We start from the raw sequence: 15662 nt of genomic DNA, 5'->3' as shown, positions 1-15662 counted from the left end.
ATGATTTCTTTACTATGAGGCAATAGCATTACCGCTGTGATGTACTATATATATATATATATATATATATATATATATATATATATATATATATATATATTTATCTACCCATTTATTTATTTAAAGAGATTCTGTTTATGGCCACATTTCTCCCTGGAGACAAATAAAGTTCTATCTATCATACGGTGCCATTCCTATCTATCTGTTATGTAGCACCTTTCATATATTTATCCATCGTTCAATTATATAGTGCATGAGTTTCCAGCTCTGGTCCTGGTGGGCCGCAGTGGCTGCAGGTTTTCATTCTGACGCTTTTCCTAATCAGTTTTCACTGCTGATTAACTCCTTCTCCCTTCATTTTAAAGACCCTGTTTTAAGGATTCAGTCCTCTGAATTGATTTGTTTCTTCATTAAATGACAGCCAAACAGAAATGAGACGTGAAACGAGCCGACAGATGACCAGCTAAATTGGGGCTTCAAACTCCAACCAGTCTCTTAATGAGAAGCCGATTCTTGTTGTTAATTAAAGCCATTATTGAATATTAGGACTGCTCTCATTCTGCCACAGCAGACTGTTGATTTTCTGTTTTTTTTTTCTAAGACCACCATCAAGATGTTTTGGTGACCTGTGCAGACCCACATGACTGAGATCTTCACCTTTCTTTATTTTCAGGTGGGCTGGTCATGTTTTGTGTTTCGTTATTGTTTGGCTACTCATCAAGGAAAAAGAAACAACTTAAGGGGTCTGAGTCACGTCAATTAAAACTAAAGCAAAAAAAGTTAATCAGCAGCAAAAACAACTCACTGATTAAGAATAAGGTTAGAATGAAAACCTGCAGCCACTGTGACCCACCAGGACCAGAGTTGGACACCCCTGGTATAGTGCCTTTCATATATTTCATATAAACAGGAGCGCTGCAGGGGACTGTGCTTTCTCCGGTCCTGTTCAGCCTATATACAGTACATCGGACTTCCAATACAACTCGGAGTCCTGCCATGTGCAAAAGTTCACTGGCGACACTGCTATGGTGGGCTGCATCAGGAGTGGGCAGGAGGAGGAGTATAGGAACCTAATCAATGACTTTGTTAAATGGTGCGACTCAAACCACCTACAACTGAACACCAGCAAAACCAAGGAGCTGGTGGTGGATTTTAGGAGGACCAGGCCCCTCCTGGACCCCTTGATCATCAGAGGTGACTGTGTGCAGAGGGTACAGACCTATAAATACCTGGGAGTGCAGCTGGACGATAAATTGGACTGGACTGCCAATACTGATGATCTGTGTAAGAGAGGACAGAGCCGACTATACTTCATTAGAAGGCTGGCGTCCTTCAACATCTGCAATAAGATGCTGCAGATGTTCTATCAGACGGTTGTGGCAAGCGCCCTCTTCTAGGCTGGGAAGACAGCATAAAGAAGAAGGATGCCTCACGCATGGACAAACTGGTGAGGAAGGCAGACTCTATTGTAGGCACGGAGCTGAACAGTTTGACATCCATGGCGGAGCAACGGGCACTGAGCAGACTCCTGTCAATCATGGAGAATCCACTGCATCCACTGAACAGGATCATCTCCAGACAGAGGAGCAGCTTCAGCGACAGACTGCTGTCACCGTCCTGCGCCACTGACAGACTGAGGAGATCGTTCCTCCACCACACTATGAGACTCTACAGTTCCACCTGGGGGGGGGGGGTAAACGTTAACATTATTCAAAGTTATTGTCTGTCTGTATACCTGCATTGTTATCACTCTTTAATTTAATATTGTTTTTATCAGTATGCTGCTGCTGGAGTATGGAGTATGTGAATTTCCCATTGGGATTAATAAAGTATCTATCTATCTATCTATCTATCTATCTATCTATCTATCTATCTATCTATCTATCTATCTATCTATCTATCTATCTATCTATCTATTGTATAGTGCCTTTCATATATTTAATGCATAGCACCTTTCAGTCTATGTATTGTAAAGCGCCTTTCATATATTTATCAATTTATTGTATAGCGCCTTTCATGTCTATCTATTGTATATCGTCTTTCACGTCTATTGTATAGCGCCTTTCATATATTTATTTGTCTATTGTATAGCACCTTTCACATCTATCTATTGTGTAGTGCCTTTCATATATTTATCTCGATTAGATCTATCTTTTAGTGCCTTTCATATCTACAGTGCCCTCCATACTGTTTTTGACAAAGACACACATAGAAGAAGGTTACAATGAAAACCCTGCAGCCACTGCGACCCACCAGGACCAGAGTTGGACACCCTGGTATAGTGCCTTTCATATATTTATCTATCTATTGTTTAGCACCTTTCACATCTATCTATTGTATAGTGCCTTTCATATATTTATCTATTTATTGTATAGCCCCTTTCATATCTATCTATTGTATAGTGCATTTCATATATTTATCTATTGTATAGCGCCTTGCACATCTAACTATTGTATAGCGCCTTTCATTTATTTATCTCGATTAGATCTATCTTTTAGTGTCTCTCATGTCTACAGTGCCCTCCATACTGTTTTTGACAAAGACTCATTTTTCTTTGACTTTCCCTTCTGCGCCACGTTTTAAAATTTTAAAATACGACGTGATTAAAGTGTACATTTCAGACTTTCATTTAAATGTCATTTGTATACATTTCGGTCCCACCATGTACAAATGATAACACTTTTCCTACATGGTCCCCCATCATAACGACCCCCCCCACCTTCACATTGCGCGTTACTTTCTCTTCTTGATGTCTGTCATTTTCTGAGCCCCTCATAGTGTCTGTCAATACCCAATTTCTTTTTTATCTGCTTTAATTCTCCGTTATACATCCGCCACTCTGATGATGTATTTTATGCCTCATTCACCGTCCTGCTTCGTTATTTTCACCTGAATTTCCAATCAAACTTTCTTGGAGAAACGTGCGAACGCTGCTCTATTGTAGATATTGTATTGATTTTCTGCTTTGTCCTTGCAAAAAACATTTAAAGCCAAGTTTTTATGAAAATAAAGGCCATATTAAATGCGTCAGTAAGTTTGACCGCAAAAATGTCACTATTGGATCACTCACTTTTATTATTATTATTATTATTATTATTATTATTATTTGTTACTGAGATGAAAGCTCAGCACCACATCATAGCGTGGCTGATTCTGGCAGCGTTGTTTTCTGTATGTTCACCCACCGAGAGCTCTCACTTTGAAGGCTTCACGGTGGGGAAACTCGTATCCCCTTCTGTCCCATAGCCTGTTAAACGTGTTAAGTACGCAGGTAGTGTGGCCCGGCGGACCGAGAAGCTGCCTTAAAAAACACAAATCTGTTGATTTACTGTGTTACTCTTAGCAACATTGTACAAAATTATGCAACATCAGCTGCAGGGCAGAAACCAAGTGTGGGTGCCGCACCAGCACGTCAGTGTCAAGTGAAACTCTGTGAAATGGTGCCACCTGGTGGCTCATACCCTGTACTGGCGCCCACAAGACGGTTCGTTTAATACCCGCAACTGACAACTCACAGCAGTGGCTTCAATTACCGGCGCTCCAGTTGAAGAAGAAAATGCATAAAACCGGAGCCGGCCGAAGCCCATTTGGAGCTGGGGATGGGGATGGGGGGAGAGACGGACCCCTCGGTGTCCATAGTGAGCAGTCTGTATTATCAGACTAAGATGACCCTGGGGTTGGAAGTCTCCTTTGATGTCCATAGCTGGCCATCTGTTTTATTAGACTTTAGACAACCGTGGCGGTCAGGGGTCTCCCTCAATCTACATAGCGGGAGTCTGTGTTATTAGACTTAGATTGACTATTTGGTCAGGGGTCTCCCTCAAAGTCCATAGAAGGCAGTCTGTTTTTATTAGACTTAGATGACTTTGGGGTCGAGGGTCCCCTAGATGTTCATAGCAGGCAGTCTGTGTTATTAGACTTAGACAACTGTGGATTTGAGGTCTCCCTTGATACCCATAGTGGGTCATCTGTATTATTAGACTTAGACAACCGTTGCAGTCGGGGGTCTCCCTCAATCTACATACCAGGAGTCTGTATCATTAGACTTCAATGACTGTTGGTTCAGGGGTCTCAATCAAAGTCCATAAAAGGCAGTCTGTATTATTAGACTTAGACGACTTTGGGGTTGGGGGTCCTTGATGTTCATAGCAGGCAGTCTATGTTATTAGACAACTATGGAATTGGAGGTCTCCCTTGATGTCCATATGTATTGTTAGACAACTGTTGGGTTAGAGGTCTCCCACAGCCACAGCATTCAATCTGTATTATTAGACATAGACGGCCCATGGGTATGAGGGTCTTCCTCGATGTCCATAGCAGGAAGTCTATATTATTAGACTCAGACGACCATTGGGTCGGGGGTCCCCCTCAGTGTCCGATGCATCCTCCCCTGCAGTTACATGAATGGTGCTTAGTGGCACCCCTCTGTGTACATGTGCCCTTTAACTAATTTATTTTTGGTTCGGGTGCCCCATGCAAGATGCCACCCTAGACGGCTGTCCATGTCACCCGTACCTAAACATTATATAAAGTTATTGTCTGTTTTTACTTGCATTATTATCAATCTTTAATTTAATATTGTTTTTTGTATCAGTAAGGTGCTGCTGGAGTATGTGAATTTCCCCTTGGGATTAATAAAGTATCTATCTATCTATCTATCTATCTATCTATCTATCTATCTATCTATCTATCTATCTATCTATCTATCTATCTATCTATCTATCTATCTATGTTCTATAGTGCCTTTCATCTATCTATCTATCTATCTATCTATCTATCTATCTATCTATCTATCTATCTATCTATCTATCTATCTATGTTATATAGTGCCTTTCATATCTATCTATCTATCTATCTATCTATCTATCTATCTATCTATCTATCTATCTATCTATCTATCTATCTATGTTATATAGTGCCTTTCATATCTATCTATCTATCTATCTATCTATCTATCTATCTATCTATCTATCTATCTATCTATCTATCTATCTATGTTATATAGTGCCTTTCATATCTATCTATCTATCTATCTATGTTATATAGTGCCTTTCATATCTATCTATCTATCTATCTATCTATCTATCTATCTATCTATCTATCTATCTGTCATATAGTGCCTTTCATATCTATCTATCTATCTATCTATCTATCTATCTATCTATCTATCTATCTATCTATCTATCTATCTATCTATCTATCTATCTGTCATATAGTGCCTTTCATATCTATCTATCTATCTATCTATCTATCTATCTATCTATCTATCTATCTATCTATCTTATATAGTGCCTTCCATATCTATCTATCTATCTATCTATCTATCTATCTATCTATCTATCTATCTATCTATCTATCTATCTATCTATCTATGTTATATAGTGCCTTTCATATCTATCTATCTATCTATCTATCTATCTATCTATCTATCTATCTATCTGTCATATAGTGCCTTTCATATCTATCTATCTATCTATCTATCTATCTATCTATCTATCTATCTATCTATCTATCTATCTATCTATGTTATATAGTGCCTTTCATATCTATCTATCTATCTATCTATCTATCTATCTATCTATCTATCTATCTATCTGTCATATAGTGCCTTTCATATCTATCTATCTATCTATCTATCTATCTATCTATCTATCTATCTATCTATCTATCTATCTATCTATCTATCTATCTATGTTATATAGTGCCTTTCATATCTATCTATCTATCTATCTATCTATCTATCTATCTATCTATCTATCTATCTATCTATCTATCTGTCATATAGTGCCTTTCATATCTATCTATCTATCTATCTATCTATCTATCTATCTATCTATCTATCTATCTATCTATCTATCTATCTATCTATCTATCTATCTATCTAAATCTGCCACAGTGTAAATCATTCTCATTTGTAAGTCACTTTGGACTAAATGTCTGCTTAGTAAATGGTGCAGACAAAGGAAAGGGACATACGTAAGTAAAAACTCAAATGCCCTGCCAGTGTCGAGCACGGGGAATTTGATTTGGTGAACCCCATATAGATGAAGCATTCAAGTAGTTTTATTTTTCTTAAGTGCTCTTCATTGAGCGCAGGCTCAGGTGACTGTCACAAACGTAATAATAACAATAATGACGCCATGTGCAGACACAGCAATACACAGGAGGTCCAACACGTAGTAAACTGGCCACTTCAAATCAGTGACCATAATGTGACAATTGTGTGTCCAGTCGACCACAGCGGAGACATCAGTTCATCAATTTAAACTTACAACATGAGAACGACAGTGTGTGTCATTTGTAAAAGTCCTCAAACTCACACACACTGACATAATTATCAGATCATTTCAGCCAAATGTTCAGCTCAAGATGTTCTGTTCCTAACAAATGGGTGGAGTGTGTGGTTAGGAATTTAAGGATAGGCCAACTTTTAAAGTCCATGCACAATATCAGACAGTAATATTAAAAAATAAAATAAAATTACTAAGACTGCGTTGGGCTGGCGCTCTGCCCGGGGTTTGTTTCCTGCCTGGCGCCCTGTGTTGGCTGGGATTGGCTCCAGCAGACCCCCGTGACCCTGTAGTTAGGATATAGCGGGTTGGATAATGGATGGATGGAAATTACTAAGACAGCACAGCACAGCACAGCACTGCGGCTTCTCCTCATCTCCATTCTGTCTGTCTTTGTGGAGTTTGCATGTTCCCCCTGGACTTTGGTTCTCCTGCCACACCCCAAAGACATGCGGGTTTAGCTAAGCGCCGATTCTACAGAGCTGCATGTCAGTGAGCCGTGTCCGGGTTTGTTTCCTGCCTTGCACCCCTGTGACGATGCGGGTTCTGCTCCATGTTCCCATCTCTGTTTTGGGGGCTCTTGAACCCGACACCGTCAGTAATGTCACCGGATGAGCTGGACAGTGAGGACATCATGAAGCAAGGGGGACAGTGCAGAAAGGTGCAAAGTGCTTTTATTAAAAACAACAAAATCAAAATAGTGTCTAAAGAAATAGTGCAGTGCTGTATTATCGTGGTATTTCCCTCTACTTGCCCTTTACCTGTTTTCCCTCAAAAGTAAGTGTACTCGTCAAGTTCGTTATCAGGTTGGTCTACTGTTGCACTCTAAGATGAACACACACAGACAGAGCTATACGCACACACACAGACCCTCACCACAACAGTGCCCCATGAATGACACACACACACACGCGATTAACCCTTAGCACTTTAAACCACACGAGTGCTTTAGGTATAACACGGCCTGTCACTCAGCACTTCAAGAGACTTACTTAGTATCGGCACGAACAACATACAATGTTTTAATGATATCTCGGACCTAAATATTACTTTTGGTCTACAAGAATACATTTAAACATACAAAGACTCAGCACTCTTGACTATAGGCCATTTATCAGCCAAGAATACCTTCTTTACATCCTGTTCCCTACTATTGAGTGGAGCTCTCACTCTCAGCCTTAATAAACCTAACAGCACAGAGCGTATGGCAAATCTCCGGCTGCACCAGGTGCTCAAAGAAATCTTAACTTATTACTTCAATCACTCTATAGACATTAAGACAAAGCATAGAAAGTTAAAAGCAGCATGGTATTTATTACAAGAATAATAATAATACAACTGGAACAAAGAATAATAAAAAATAGGTACTGATAGGAAAGTCTGGATATATATAGTCTTTAGAAAAAGTTGATAAGGATGAATGTCCCAGGGCGGCGTTTGATTTAGCAGTCAACGTTCATGATGCTTTTCTGACGACCGGTGCCATCTTTGTCCGTTCTTCTTCCTCCCTCCTTCCTTACTTCCCTACTCACTCCTCAGACGAGGCATATTTATTCTAAAGTTTCTTGCCATGGTTTCACAACACATCAATGTTCCATGAACCTGATTGGCTGGCTGTCAATATGATGAATGAATTTTGCTCAAACTTTTTAATCTATCTTTTCCCAGATAATAAAGTTTTTTGATATTGCCTCATGTCCTCCTTTCCCAGGCTGGAAACCAAATTGTTGTTCCAGATGTCCATCCATAAAGTAATCAATAGCCTGAGGTATGGCTCAGTCTTCCTTTCCCAGGCTGTAATACCAATTTTAGCACTATGCTGTGAACAATTGCTATAAAACTGAGGTGTAAGGGAAGAGGATATGCCTTTTTATTATACAGTGGAACCTCGGTTTGCGGGTAACTTGGTTTACGAGTGTTTTGCAAGACGAGCAAAAATTTTTAATAAATTTTCACTTGATAAACGAGCAAGGTCTTGCAGTGCGAGTAGTATGTACTGTATACGCTTTGTCTGCTGAGCGTCATGTGATCACAACTGAGCTGATGGTTCTTTTCTCTTCTGGACAATCGTCTCCTATTCTCCATCTGAGTCGGCGTGCCTCACTCATATAGTCAACATCCGTACGAGTGTAAAGTGTTTACTACAGCTTTAGCATTGTGACTGTGTGTGCGCGTGTGTGTGTGTGTGTGCACGCGCACGCTCGTGTGTGTATGTGTATGTATGTTCGCGCGCGCTCTTGTGTGTGTGTGTGTGTGCTCGCGCGCACGCGTGTGTGTGTTGTGATGTGCGAGTCCCCATCTTGCACCCTAAAACACGAAGCTGAGTCTCAGTACTTTAGCAACACAAGCTTTATTCAGCTTGAAACAGCAACAGTGCGATTATTTATACGCAGACACAGCAGTCAGGCAGGGCCCTGCACATTTATAATGTTCCTTGTTCCTTGTATCACCCATCGACGGCAGGCACTTATAGCATGTCCGTGATCTTTTCGGATTCGCTTTTACGGAGAACTGCTACAGCGCGGGGAGACTGCGATTGCTTTGGGACGCTCTTCCGCGTGTTGTCCCGTTGGGTGCAATCCCACATGAGTTTAGAAACTCACTCACACCAGCCATGATTTTTTTCAAAGGTAAAGTGCAAGTTAATTTGTTTTATGTATTTTTACTTTATATTTTGTATTAATCATTTTTATATGAATAGTTTTGGGTTGTGGAACAAATCATCTGAGTTTCCATTATTTCTTATGGGGAAATTCACTTTGATATACGAGTGCTTTGGACTACGAGCACGTTTCCAGAACAAATTATACTTTCAAACCGAGGTTCCACTGTAATGCCTCCTACATCTGAATTCATCTTGTTCAGATTGAGCAAAATATAATAAGAAAAATATAGAGAACTAGACATTAAGCCTGTTACAATAACAGGCGCTAGAACAGTAGTGCATTCTCTTTGAGAATTTTTTTTTTACGCTCATTTTCCTGTTCCTCTATAGATCTGTTTGCTCTTCTGAGTCTTTCTCTTTTACCGTTTTTCTGACGCTCATTTTCTTTTTCTTCTTTTTTGGGTGGCATGTTGTTAGTAGGGCGGCACAGTGGCGCTGCTGCCTCGCAGTTGGGAGACCTGGGTTCACTTCCCGGGTGCTCCCTGCGTGGAGTTTGCATGTTCTCCCCGTGTCTGCTTGGGTTTCCTCCCACAGTCCAAAGACATGCAGGTTAGGTGGATTGGTGATTCTAAATTGGCCCTAGGGTGTGCTTGGTGTGTGGGTGTGTGTGTGTGTGTCCTGCGGTGGGTTGGCACCCTGCCCAGGATTGGTTCCTGCCTTGTGCCCTGTGTTGGCTGGGATTGGCTCCAGCAGACCCCCGTGACCCTGTGTTCGGATTCAGCAGGTTGGAAAATGGATGGATGGATGTTGTTAGTAGATAGTCACAGTAATATAGGCTTGTACATCCGTAATATTTTCTGTTACAGTAATACTGGCTTGTATGTGGCTGTAATATGCATCACTGTATTGTGTGCCTTTAATTTTCTCTCACAGTAATACTGGTTTGTATTTACGTAAAATGCCTGTAATTTTCTCTGACAGTAATACTGGCTTTGATGTCCGTAATATGCATTTAATTTTCTGTCACAACAGTGGGCAATCAGCAGATTCTCCCCAGCAACTGATGTAATGTGTGGCGTGCTGTTGATAATCGTGCTTGTGGCGTCTCTCCAGCAAGTACTGTGCAGTTCCCCAGCAAGTATTTTAATCTGTGCTGGCGTGCAGCTGATTATTGTATGTGTGGCGTCTCCCCAGCAACGGATTTTATGTGCACGAAAATAAATCTACTTTTAAAAGTCATCCTATTGTAATATCATGAAAATTTGTATATTTAGGAAAACCCCTTCAACGACTGACACTTTACACTTTACCGGGCCAGGCTTCTTAATCGCAAATCTGACATCCTCAGAGTGAACACTTGCACAACCACAAACACTAATCCCACCTCTTTGGGGAAGCTGGTCTCCGCGTCTCAGTACCTGATTGGATTTTTCGTGCCTTTTCTTTTAAGTCTTTCCTCATTTACAGAAATCCGATTGGATCGGCCGCACGATATTTTATAGGTCCCGCCCTCTCTGCCTTGTGTGACGCGTCAGGCGGCCTTTGAAGCATCTGCTTTGAAGCACTGTACCCCGCGCATGCGCACTTCACCAGAAGACACACACACACACACAGACACTGGACGCACACAGAGGTTTTATTAAAGAGGATAATTTGTAGATTTTATACATCATAGCAAGTGCATTAAAAATATCATTAAATAAACAATCCATTAAAAACAAGTGAAAAATGTAAATACAGTCAGTCAGTCTGTCATTTTCCAACCCACTATATCCTAACTACAGGGTCACGGGGGTCTGCTGGAGCCAATCCCAGCCACCACCGGGCGCAAGGCAGGAACAAACCCCGGGCAGGGCACCAGCCCACCGCAGATAAATACAGTGGGTATAGAAAAGAATCCCCCCCCCTGGCGACTCCCCTGGTGCATAGCCTGGATGGGAAAAGCGGGGGAGTCGCCAGTTAAAGAAGGCACCGGGTTTTGTTTTAAAGGACTGCTTGCTGCCATTATTTTAACCCCGTTTTAACTGGATCTACAGTGGGTATAGAAAAGAATCCCCCCCCCCCCTTCGAAATATTCCCATTTTTTTGCTTTACAGCCTTAAATGCAAACTCACAAACAATTATTTTTTCCAGCTTTACTTACTCCTTGATCCTTGATCACTCGGCTGGAGTGCATCAATTATGGATGTGGACGACTCCTCACTTGCACACATAAGCTCACATAGAATCCAGGAACCGCTCCGGCCACACTACCACGACCCCCTCTTTTTGTGCCAATTATCGATTATCATCTGAGCTGTGAACCCGCTGTACCACAACCTCTCGCTGCAAGGGTAGGCTTCAGCCCCTGGGGATGCTTATTTGGGTTAGGGGCGGCTATTAGAATGTGTACTCTCAGTGAGCCCCATCTTAGTGAGGACGTCTGGATTCATCTGGGGAAAGAGGCCTTAATTTAGGAGTGTGTTACAGATCGTCCAATGCAGACAGACAGTTCAACACACATCTTTTTAGTAATGTTAAGGCAAGTTTACAGGGGGATATTATAGTCACGGGGGACTTTGACTACCCGAATATTAACAGGAATAACGTTGTAAACAATGGAGCACAAGAGCAGCAGTTTTTAAACTGTTTCTCAACACGGTATGTTAAAGCATCAACGCGGTGGGGGTGTTGTGTGAGGCCTTAAAATCCTATAAATACAGTCAGTCAGTCTGTCATTTTCCAACCCACTATATCCTAACACAGGGTCTGCTGGAGCCAATCCCAGCCACCACCGGGCGCAAGGCAGGAACAAACCCCGGGCAGGGCACCAGCCCACCGCAGATAAATACAGTGGGTATAGAAAAGAATCCCCCCCCTGGCGACTCCCCTGGTGCATAGCCTGGATGGGAGAAGCGGGGGAGTCGCCAGTTAAAGAAGGCACCGGGTTTTGTTTTAAAGGACTGCTTGCTGCCATTATTTTAACCCCGTTTTAACTGGATCTACAGTGGGTATAGAAAAGAATCCCCCCCCCTCAAAATATTCCCATTTTTTTGCTTTACAGTCTTAAATGCAAACACACAATTATTTTTTCCTAGCTTTACTTACTCAATGCAATCTGTAACATCCAAGTGAAAGATATCACAGCTACAGTTCAGACGAATTATAAAAAATCAAAAACAAGAAATCCTGAGATTAATAAAGGACCCCCCCCCCCCCCCCCAACTCAATCAGGTGTCAGTGCCCACCATTCCCATTGTAATTACTGGCTTCCCTCCACCTGTGATCAATTGTAATGAGTGGGACTATTGACACCCTTAAACCAGCCCCCAGTTCTCTGGATATTGTACCACCACGTCTCTTAGTGGAAGCCTTTGATGTGTTGGGCCCACCCTTATTAGCCATCATCAATGATTCTATTAGTTCGGGAGTTGTGCCCTCATTTTTTAAACATGCTGCAGTCCACCCCTGTCTTAAAAAGGCAGAATTAGACCCTGGAGTTTTAGCCAATTTTCGTCCAATTTCCCAACTGCCATCTCTGGCTAAAATTCTAGAAAGAATTATTTATAATCAATTGGTTGATCACCTTGACTCCAATAATTTATTTGAGATCTACCAATCTGGCTTTAGGCGTTATCATAGTGTTGATACGGCCCTCTTGAAAGTGTTCAACGACATCTCTCTTATTACTGACTCAGGTGATGCGGCAGTCTCCTTCTCTTCCTTGACTTGTCCGCTGCCTTTGACACCATTGACCATGAGATATTGCTGATGCAGCTCTTAACTGGTTCAGGTCATATTTAACTGGTAGACACTTTCAGTGACTTTTAATTCCTCTTCTTCATCTACTGCTCCTCTTAAATATGGTGTTCCTCAGGGATCCATTTTGGGTCCTATTTTATTCTCCATATACCTTCACCCCATTGGAGCAATTTTTAGGAAATTTAACATTACTTTTCACTGCTATGCCGATGATACTCAGGTTTATATTCCTGTCTGCAACTCTACAACAAATCAACTCCACAACTGTCTGTCTGAACTAAGAACCTGGATGGCTAATAATTTTCTTGACCTAAATCAAAATAAAACGGAGGTGCTTATAGTGGGGCCATCAGCTAAAGCCCAAATTGGTCTTGGACTTCTTGGCTCTTTCTCTGTCTTTTCCAAACCTCAAGTCCGCAATCTTGGTGTTACCTTTGACAGTAACCTCTCTTTTGAGAAACAAGTAAATTCTGTAGTCAAGAGTTGCTTTTTCCAACTTTGTCTATTAGGTAAGATAAAGCCTTTTTTATCTTCTAGGGATCTTGAGATAGCTACTCATGCGTTTACTTTTTCTCGCCTCGATTACTGCAACTCGCTGTATTCTGGGATTAACAAATCCTTGATACACAGGTTACAGCTGGTCCAAAATGCTGCCGCTCACTTTCTGGTTGGGGCAAGAAAGTCTGACTCTGTCTCTCCTATTTTAGCTTCTTTACACTGGCTGCCTGTCAATTTTCGAATTGATTTTAAAATCCGGCTGCTAGTTTTTAAATCTTTCCATGGGCTTGCTCCTGCCTATTTATCTGAACTGTGTGTTTTACATCAGCCATCTAGAGTGCTTAGATCTTCTAGTCATCTGTCTCTGGTTGTCCCTCGTACCAAGTGTAAAACTAAGGGGGACAGGACCTGTGCAGCTGCTGCTCCTCACCTGTGGAACTCTTTACCTCATCATATAAAGGAGTTGTCTACAATTGAACTGTTTAAAATGAGATTAAAAACTCATTTCTATTCACTTGCATTCAGTTACCTTCAGTAATACTGATGGCTTCCTCTTTATGATTATATTACATTACTTCTATTTATTATGTATTTTATTTTATGTTCATATATTTTATTTCTAGGCGGCACGGTGGCGCAGTTGGTAGCGCTGCTGCCTCGCAGTTGGGAGACCTGAGGACCTGGGTTTGTTTCCCGGGTCCTCCCTGCGTGGAGTTTGCATGTTCTCCCCGTGTCTGTGTGGGTTTCCTCTCACAGTCCAAAGACATGCAGGTTAGGTGGATTGGCGATCCTAAATTGGCCCTAGTGTGTGCTTGGTGTGTGGGTGTGTTTGTGTGTTAATTTGTTCTATTTTTGTAAAGCACTTTGGCCACAGCATTACTATCCATCCATTTTCCAACCCGCTGAATCCGAACACAGGGTCACGGGGGTCTGCTGGAGCCAATCCCAGCCAACACAGGGCACAAGGCAGGAACCAATCCTGGGCAGGGTGCCAACCCACCGCAGGACACACACAAACACACCCACACACCAAGCACACACTAGGGCCAAGTTAGAATCGCCAATCCACCTAACCTGCATGTCTTTGGACTGTGGGAGGAAACCCACACAGACACGGGGAGAACATGCAAACTCCACGCAGGGAGGACCCGGGAAGTGAACCCGGGTCTCCTAACTTCGAGGCAGCAGCGCTACGCCCCAGCATTACTATGTTCGTTTAAATGTGCTATATAAATAAATTGACATTGACATTGATTAGTGAAGCTGTTCCTGGTCCATTCATTCCCTCGCTTGGTAGTGCAACTGACAGCAAACAACTGACTATGGGTGGCAAGCCACTTTCAAAAGATCTCAAGGATAGAGTTGTGGACAGACATAAGGCAGGAGATGGAGACAAAAAAATCTCAAAGGCTTCATCAGTTCCAAGGAGCTCAGTAAAGTCCATCATAAAGAAGAGTTTGATACTACTAGAACCCTCCCTGGATCCTCCAAACTGGATGAAATGAGCAAGGAGGAAACTGGTAAGAGAGGCTACCAAGAGGCCAATGACCACTTTGAAGGAGTCCCAATATCTGATGGCAAAGAGTGGTCATTAATGATGTACAATTTGACAAGCACGCCACAATGGTGGCTTGTTCAGGAGGGTTGCACTTCTCAAGAAAGGCCACATTAAGGCTTGTTTGAGCTTTGCCAGAACGCACCTTGAAGATTCTGATGCCAAGTGGAAAAAGGTCTTTGGGTCAGATGAGACCGAAATAAAACTACTTGGCCTCAACACCAAACGGTACACCAATGCAGCTCACCATCCACAACACACCATACCTACAGTAAAGCATGGAGGGGGCAGCATCCTGTTGTGAAAGGGGGGGGGTGTGTCTCTCATTAGGATAGAAGGAAAAATCCCATCAAATTCTGGAGGAAAACCTGCTACCCTCTGCCAGAAAGTTGAAGATGGGCAGAATGTTCACTTTTCAACACGACAAACGACCCGAAGCACACAGCAAAATGGACAACCCAGTGGCTTAAGGAGAGAAAAGTGAATGTCCTGGTGTGGCCGGTCAGAGCTCAGAACTAAATCCCACTGAAAATCTGTGGAAGGATTTGAAGATAGCAGCCCACCAACGCTCACCATCCAATTCGACCGAACATGAACGGTTCTGTAACGAAGAGTGGGCAAATATTACTCAGTCTAGATGTGCAAAGCTGATAGAGAAGAATCCCAACAGACTCAAGGCCGTCATTAAAGCAAAAGGTGGGTCAACAAAATGACACTGACATTGGGGGGGCTGATCCTTAATTCATCTCAGTATTTCTTGTTTTTGAATTTTTGTAATTCCTCTGAACTGTAGCTGTGATATCTTTCACTTGGATGTTAGAGGTTGCATTGAGTAAGTAAAGCTGGCAAGAAATATTGGTTTGTGTGCATTTTCATTTAAGGCTGTAAAAGAAAAAAAATGGGAATATTTCGAAAGGGGGGGGGGGATTCTTTACTATACCCACTGTAGATCCAGTTAAAACGGGGTTAAAAT

Source organism: Erpetoichthys calabaricus, chromosome 9 (assembly GCF_900747795.2).
Source record: "Erpetoichthys calabaricus chromosome 9, fErpCal1.3, whole genome shotgun sequence".
NCBI classification, from domain to species: domain Eukaryota; kingdom Metazoa; phylum Chordata; class Cladistia; order Polypteriformes; family Polypteridae; genus Erpetoichthys; species Erpetoichthys calabaricus.
This window is presented reverse-complemented; position numbering follows the sequence as displayed.